The sequence below is a fragment of the Acinonyx jubatus genome, chromosome B2 (genome assembly GCF_027475565.1).
Source record: "Acinonyx jubatus isolate Ajub_Pintada_27869175 chromosome B2, VMU_Ajub_asm_v1.0, whole genome shotgun sequence".
Classification (NCBI taxonomy): domain Eukaryota; kingdom Metazoa; phylum Chordata; class Mammalia; order Carnivora; family Felidae; genus Acinonyx; species Acinonyx jubatus.
Window position 1 is genome coordinate 86,336,604 of NC_069385.1, and position 8,894 is coordinate 86,345,497.

General features: G+C 37.9%; 1 pseudogene; it reads right to left on the reverse strand.

Annotated features, from left to right (window-relative positions):
* Positions 1-3,319: 3,319 nt before the first annotated feature.
* LOC106980280 (coiled-coil domain-containing protein 112-like) lies at positions 3,320-3,888 on the reverse strand (annotated as a pseudogene).
* Between the last annotated feature and the right edge of the window lie 5,006 nt (positions 3,889-8,894).

Consider the following 8,894-nt stretch of genomic DNA (forward strand, 5'->3'; position numbering starts at 1 on the left):
CTGAAGGGAAAGAGTGTTTGCCCAGTCCCCTCTCCTTTTGGCCAAGGACTGTTCCGTGGGGTAACCCCTCAATAATTGCAGGTTGTATAGTTGTTGGTGTCAAGAAGTTCCTCAGCAACAACAAGGAATCCCCAGAGTAGGAGGCAAAAGGTGCTGCAGGGGAGCAGGCAAGGTGCTGTCAGGTTGTGTTCTTAAGTCACCGCAGGCCCTTTGCAGCAGTAGCAACCTGACTCCCTAACCATGGGAACGGCTCTAGTAACTGCTAGATTCAGTCACTGCAGATGACTGAATGCGTAAACGGAATCCCCTGGAACTACTCACTATCTTGGTAGCTCTGGGAAATAGTTTTCTGGTCCTTATATTGTTTTATTGAACTTATTCGCATTTTTTTTACGTGCACAAGATTGTTCTGTTTATTTTCTGTTGTATGTCTTCTTATCTGATGTTATTTATTTATTTATTATTTATTTGTTTATTTATTATTTTAATTTACATCCAAGTTAGCATATCGTGCAACAATGATTTTAGGAGTAGATTCCTTAGTGCCCCTTACCCATTTAGCCCACCCCCCCTCCCACAACCCCTCTAGTAACCCTGTGTTTGTTCTCCATATTTAAGAGTCTCTTATGTTTTGTCCCCCCCCCATGTTTTTATATTATCTTTGCTTCCCTTCCCTTACATTCATCTGTTTTGTATCTTAAAGTCCTCATATGAGTGAAGTCATATGATACTTGTCTTTCTCTGACTAATTTCGCTTAGCATCATACTCTCCAGTGCCATCCACGCTGTTGCAAATGGCAAGATTTCATTATTTTTGATTGCTGAGTAATACTCCATTGTATATATATACCACATCTTCTTTATCCATTCATCCATTGATGGGCATTTGGGCTCTTTCCATACTTTGGCTATTGTGGATAGTACTGCTATAAACATTGGGGTGCATGTGCCCCTTTGAAATAGCACACCTGTTTCCCTTGGATAAATGCCTAGTAGTGCAATTGCTGGGTTGTAGGGTAGTTCTATTTTTATTTTTTTGAGGCACCTCCATACTGTTTTCCAGAGTGGCTGCACCAGCTTGCATTGCCACCAACAATGCAAAAGAGATCCTCTTTCTCCACATCCTGGCCAACATCTGTTGTTGCCTGTGTTGTTAATGTCTGCCATTCTGACAGGTGTGAGGTGGTATCTCATTGTGGTTTTGATTTGTATTTCCCTGATGATGAGTGATGTTGAGCATTTTTTCATGTGTCGGTTGGCCATCTGGACGTCTTCTTTGGAGAAGTGTCTATTCATGTCTTTTGCCCATTTCTTCACTGGATTACTTGTTTTTGGGTGTTGAGTTTGATAAGTTCTTTATAGATTTTGGATAGTAACCCTTTAGCTGATATATCGTTTGCAAATATCTTGTCCCATTCTGCCAGTTGCCTTTTAGTTTTGCTGATTGTTTCCTTCACTCGTACAGAAGATTTTTTATTTTGATGAGGTCCCAATTGTTCATTTTTTGCTTTTGTTTTCCTTGCCTCCGAAGACGTGTTGAGTAAGAAGTTGCTGCAGCCAAGATCAAAGGGGTTTTTGCCTGCTCTCTCCTCGAGGATTTTGATGGCTTCCTGTCTTACACTGAGGTCTTTCATCCATTTTGAGTTTATTTTTGTGTATGATGTAAGAAAGTGGTTGAGGTTCATTTTTCTTCATGTCATTGTCCAGTTTTCCCAGCACCACTTGCTGAAGAGACTGTCTTTATTCCATTGGATATTCTTTCCTGCTTTGTCAAAGATTAGTTGGCCATACATTTGTGGGTCCAGTTCTCGATTCTCTATTTTGTTCCATTGATCTGAGTGTCTGTTTTTGTGCCAGAACTTATTCGCATTTTTAACACTTAGGAGCTCTTTCTGGGCCTCTGTTTATTCCTTTCTCACAGTATCCTGTGCCCAGTGGGGAATAGGCAGAAGTGTCCCAGAACTTGGTCCTATATATCTGGTCCATTCTTTCCAAACTTTGATAAGTTTGTAAAGCCTGGAGGGATATCTACTAGCATGTTTTCACTATTAATTTTTCCAGTCTTCTTGGTTTTCTGCCCTCTCCTCTTCCTTTGCCTATCTAGATCTTTCTTTCTTTTCCTTCCTTCCTTCCTTCCTTCCTTCCTTCCTTCCTTCCTTCCTTCCTTCCTTTCTTTTTTGTATTTGAGAGAGAGAGAGAGAGAGAGAGCGTGAGTGGGGAGAGGGACCGAGGGAGAGGGAGAGAGAATCCAAAGCAGGCTTCACACTCAGTGCAGAGCCTGACATGGGGCTCGATCCTACAACCCTGAGATCATGAACTGAACCTAAATCAAGAGTGGAACACTCCACTGACTGAGTTACCCAGGCACCCTGCCTATCTAGAAATTTTTATTCAAGTTTATGTAAATCTCTTTCTTGAAACCTGGCACAGTTTTCCTTTTTTCTGCCTTTGCCCATATCTCCTTTTCAAGCCTCAAAAGTCTTCCTATTTTTTCTTCTCCTGGGTGTAACTTTCTACTAGTAACTTTAGTTTAAATAAGCATCCATGCTCTTTCTGCTACATTTTTCTCATTCTCTTAACTTCTTTTAAACATGAAAAATGTATTTCATTGACATTTATATACTTTCCTGTTCCTGTTTTTTGCAAGCTTCAACTGGAAATTTGTTTCTTCTTTGTTCCTCTTTTTACTTTCATCATCTTCTTGTTTATCACGAACAAGCAGAAGTATATCATCTGTCTTTAATTTGGAAACTCCCTACCTTTTTGCAGTTTTCCAGTTTGTTTTCCAGTTCTTTTTTTTTTTTTTTTAAAGTTTATTTATTTTGAGAGCCAGAGAGAGTGAGCCAGGGAGGGGTAGAGAGAGAGGGAGAGAGAGAATGCCAAGCAGGCTCTGTGCTGTAAGCCCAAAGCCTGACATGGGGCTGGAGCCCACAAATCATGAGATCATGACCTGAGCTGAAATCAAGAATCGGACGCTTAACCAACTGAGCTACCCAGGCACCCCTTAGTTTTACAGTTCTTAACAGACTTTATTTCTCTTTCTTCTAGAAACAGAATTTTTCTATAATTTTCTTCTGCTATTACACTTCATACTATGTTCTTCCAGGGTAGTGTTCTAAGAACTTCTCCCAGGGGAGTCTGGGTGGCTCAGTCAATTAAGCGTCTGACTTCAGCTCAGGTCATGATCTCATATCTCATGAGTTCAAGCCCCACATCAGGCTCTGTGCTGATAGCTCAGAGCCTGGAGACTGCTTCAGATTCCCTCTCTCTCTCTCTCTCTCTCTCTCTCTTTCTCTCAAATAAAAACATTTAAAAAATGTTAAAAAAAAGGAACTTCTCCCTTTAATGTTGGCTTCTGTTTATGTTTGTTTCTCACTTTTACAAAGTTCTGGTAATCATAATTGTCCAGTGCCCATGTCATCCTCCGGTTTGCTGAAAGAACTTTTCAGAATCTGCACTTCTCTTGAAAGCGTGTGATGGTACTTTGTCTACAGGAACTTTTCTGGACGTGGCTGTGAAAACTCTGTGTTTCTGAGTGATCCAAAGCCTGTGTGTCAGTTTTTCTGGATATGGCACTCAAGTCATTGGTTGTTTTCTCTTCTTTAATAAGCCCTTCATATATCAACCTCTGCTCTTATTTAAGAGTGTTCATTGCATTTTCAATGGTTTCCATTATTTCTCTGAGCTTTCAATAAAATTACGTGTAATTTTCACTTCTTTTCACTAATGCTGGAGTCTCTTTACATTATTATGCATTTGGGCCAATTGTTGCTAGATTTTTGCTCTTCGTAGTTTCCTGCCAATAATTTATATTCCAATTCTTCCACTACAATATGCTCAATAATAGTCTCTTTTTTTTTGGTTGTAGAAAAGACTATCTTTTTCTGCTAATAATTTGATTTAAAAAAATTTTCTGCTTTAAGCATTATCTTAGCTTTCTCATTCCCAGTAGCTTTCAGCTTTCTGTTTTGAAGCTGAGATGATTGAATTCCATTCTGAATTCTTTTCTCTTAGACATGCTGGAGCCACTCTAGCCAGGTGGGCCTAGGGATTCGCACAGGGGACACTTCATAGAAGGAACAGACTGTTCCCTGCATGTGTAGCCAGGCCTGTGGCTGCACCGTACCTTAATTTCTTCTTCCATAAAATGAGGTAATACAGTATCTACCTCTTAAGGCTGTTAGAATGGAGAACTTAGTATACGTAAATTCAAGATAGTTTATACCTCAGATTATTATTAATTCCTCAAGTCAGTGTTTTGTATGTTGGCCTTGCTTGTTCTCTTTAATGCTGGTGGTATTCCTCACATGTCTCCTTATCCTAGGATGTCTAGTCATGCTTTAAAAAGGTTTGGATCACTAGAATTTCTTCTGCTATTGTTTGAATAGGATGATTTTCCTCATGGTGTCACTAATAGGAAGAGATTTGATGGAGAATTCTATGCATATTCGTGGCCCAGGCACATTCCTCTATAAGCCTTCATGTTAGTTGGTGGTGAGTAGGAGCTAAATGTCAGTCTGTAGATCCCCAAATTTGGTTGGCTTTCATACATATCCTATCTTTGTATAGACTTCCAGTTAATATGGCATTAAAAGGGACTAGTGATGATATCCTAGAGTGGTGGATATTATGAAACAAATGTATAAAATACAAATAAAATGTTTATAAGAAGTTCTGTGCTTGATAAGAGAGAAGAATCCATGGCTTAATTATAAGTGCAATGCTTTTATCACTTCAAAATGATGTCCTAAGTTCCTTTTTTTTACTTGAAAGTGACATGCAGTTTACTCTCTAGAATTGAGGGTAATTATAGAATCACTGTAATTTTTGTTTTTTTGTAGAATTTTCTGTAGAATGCCAGAATTGCTTGTGATTTAGTGTAGATTCTTTAATTTTGTTGATTCAAAAATAGGACAATAACTTCAAAATATTACCCCCCCCCCACCAACAAGGTAATGGTGTGTATCTGGGACACCTGCAAACTCTTGAACCCAGGAGAGGAAAATGAGGAACAAAGGAGGAAATATTCTTCAGTAAAAAAGCCCTATGAGCCACTAGTGGAGTGAGTTGTCTGAGGTTGTGGTCAATACTCTGACTGTTTCTCTGCTGAATTAGATTTCATAACTTCCTATGATGTCATCTGTTCTTTTCTCTCTGGCTTGAATTAGGACCACCCTTACAGCTGCCAAGTCAGCTTCCTTTAGACCAATTTATAATCAAGTATTTCTACTAAAGTTTTGTGAATAAAGCACTGAATGAGAAGGCAGGATAAATAGATTTCTTAGGCCCATTTTCCTTCTTGCTATCTGACTTTAGAAACCAGTGTTCAATGGACCCTGTATTTCTAAACAATTCCCATTCCTGGAAGGTAGAAAGAGCTTCCTTAAATAGTAATGAGTTCTTTGTCTTTGAAAGTATTCCAGAAGACACTTGAAAACCACTTCTTAAGACTCTTGTGGAATGTTTATGTAATAAGATTGGATTCAATGGCCCTAAAAAGTCTCTCTGAACCCTGAGACTCCATGACCTTCTGCTTTAGTTCTATGGAAAAGAGGCAGGTAGGAAATAAGGAAGAGAACTAGCTTATTTATTCAGACTTGCGTGGATTTCAGCCTTGGTTTCTAGAGTTGCTCCAGTCTTCCTAAGGTTGTTCTTTACCTGTCCATTCTGACTCCATATGTAGATACACAGTTTTTTTTAATATCTTTCCATTCTTTTTCAGCATGTCTGTATAGGTATCCTTAAATCAAAGGTAAATGCATCCCGTTAGTTGAAGAGATGGTCAATCAATGCAAGCACAAGATTTCTTTGAATATTATTCTTTAGTTTTTTTAATTAAAAATTTTTTTAATGTTTATTTATTTTTGAGAGACAGAGTATGAGCAGGGGAGGGGCATAGAGAGAAGGAGACACAGAATCCAAAGCAGGGTCCAGGCTCTGAGCTGTCAGCACAGAGCCTGATGCGGGACTCGAACTCTTGAACCCTCGAAACATGAGATCATGACCCGAGCCAAAGTCAGACACTAAACCGACTGAGACACCCAGGAGCCCCTATTATTCTTTATTTTAAAAGTACATGGAAACTTAAAATTATATATCATATATCTGTTTCTCTTTTAAAATTTTTTAATGTTTATTTATTTTTGAGAGAGAGAGAGAGTGTGAGCGGGAGAGGGGCAGAGATAGAGGGAGACACAGAATCCAAAGCAGGCTCCAGGCTCTGAACTGTCAGCACAGAGCCAGATGCAGGACTCGAACTCACGAACCATAAGATCATAACCTGAGCTGAAGTTGGATGCTTAACTGAGCCAACCCGGCGCTCCTCTCTTTCTCTTTTAATACAAAATAATACTTTAAGTCACCAACTGTTGGAGGCAGAGGAGGTAAAATGTGACCCAATCCATCTGGGAAGATATGCCTCTGATTTCTTCACATGACAAGGCATATCACTCCTGCTTAAGAAACTCAGATCAACACATGGACTGGCAGGCACTCTGGAGGCAGGTTTATTATCCATGATCTCACAACCCTTGGGACCTGTTTCTGCAAGGCCTCCCTTCCCCACTCCAACACGGAAGGGGAATCATACTCTGGAGGAGGATTGTGTGCTAAACACCTCCTTTTAAATCATTCATGCTTCTCTTTCCATTTGACTCTGAACCATTTACAATGACATATTTTAGTAGAATTATTTCAGAACCTGTCTTCACTCAATCTGAATGTGCCTCAGTTAACTAATAAAATCCTTGCCCCTGAAAAAAGGGTGTATTATGTGTTACATTTTGCTACATTTCATGATGTGTCTTTGGAGAAGAAGTGTGCATTTTATATAATTTGTCAAGGACCGGTTCAAAATGTGTAACATCATCAGTCTCACTGACAACATCTTTAATGACTTCACTCTGTAGTCAGAATTTTGCCAAACACGAGCTAGGACTCAGACTACCCCACACCTACTCCATACCTATTGTTTTAGCTGTATCATCTGTTGAAAAGACAACCAAGTTTAAGAAAAGAATTCATCCATGAAGCATTTCTTCTCTAATTAAGTCAACAGATGTTTGAAGTCTATACCTGGGGAATTTATTACTTCAGTTTTAAAAAGTACGAGGAATTCACATATCTACCTTCACAATATGTTTGTTTGATCAATGTAGCCAGGCTGGTAATGACTGAAAATAGTCAAGAATTTGTGATGGCTGTCATTTTCAACAATTTGAATGGCATTTTCCAAAAGTGCTTTCAATGGCATTATCATCCAGATTTCATTGCTCCATGGCAGGAAATCTGATCTTCCTCTCATGGTTGGAGAGCTGACCTGGCTGACACAGGCTCAAGGAACTTGGGCAGATGGCAGGAAGTGGCTTTCAGGGCCTCTGTGGTTGTATGGAGGCAAAGAACAAATATTAAAGTCGAAGATCATACTCAGAAATGCAGAGCTAAAACAGTCATAGAAGAAGGCAAGAAGAGCCCCAGGCAGGAAACAGTTAACTAGTGCAGGCTGTGAGTCAAAGAGCCAGTGAAAAGGAAAACAAGGATCCTCCACTAGAAAGAGGCAAGCAAGATGGCTGACAAGCAGCCAAAAGATGAGCACTTGTTGCCTTCTGAATATATGAAGCCAGGGCAGAAGGGACACCCATTGACCTTTCTAGGTTTCAGTTTCTTTATCTGTTTCCTCTCTCCCTGCCTAAGAAGAGTGTGGAAAAGATCAATGTTGATCTTGTAGGTAAAGTCAAATTACCATTATTATTATTATTATTATTATTATTATTATTATTATCCAAATCCATGAAACAATTGAAAAATATATGGAAAGATAACCTAAATAAAAAAGAAAGAATAGAAAAAAACATCTATATGGTAAGAATATTTTGTTGTTGTTGCAGAACAAAATAGGACAAAGCATTTTGGTGTTTATTTTCCTTAAATTCAGTCTGTTCTTGTTAGTTTCTAACCAATGTATTTAATTAGCATTTCTGATTGCCAAACATTTGTTATAGTTATAATTTGTAAACGAGTTATCTATTGTTGTTACTGTGGCAAGTTCTGGTAAAGTCACAGATCAAAATTTATATAACTAGGAAAAATCCCGACATGAAAGAATTGGATTTTTTTTTAACATACCAGGTCTCAAATTATCTACCTACTTTGACAGCTTTAGTGTCTTGATTAAATATTTTATGATGATACTACTTACGATAAAATGTAAAAGCTAATTTATACTGACATCCCTTTATGTAAAAGGTTCCCAGACTGATTTATTACCAGGTTGAAGCATGTTAGTGAATACAACCATGTCTAAAGTAAAGACACTTTGCAATTTTCTTCCATACTCCTAGTTAAGCAACTTCAACTAAACAATTTATATGAAAAACAGGGTCTTTAATTTTACAAGATTCTAGTTTATCTTCCTATGATATCTTCTTTAGTTTCATTCTTCAATTCAATTTAGTACCTGCTATGTTATGTTCTAAGTAATGAATTTGGAACACTATGCTCAATTATAATTCATTTTACTACCTGTACACGTGAGGAAGCTTAATGTGAAAGATTTAAACTTAGTTCTTCTCAGACTTGAATTCTTACCTTATACTTAACAGAAAAGTAGTTAATCAGTTGCCAGATTAACAGTATGTTTTCCCAGTTTTCTAATTCCCTCTCATCATTTTGTCTTTTGGTAAATTTATTATTTTATGTCATTCTGAAAGGATTTTGAGGAAAGTGTATATGCATGTGTCTTTGTGCTATGTAGTATATATATATACTACATATCAAATAATATATAGTTTTGGTTTGGATAAGAGATGGTTAAGGGACTACTTCTAATTCTTGGTTTACAATTACATAGGACTATTTATCAATAGAACTAATGAAATAAAGCACTATAATTATAA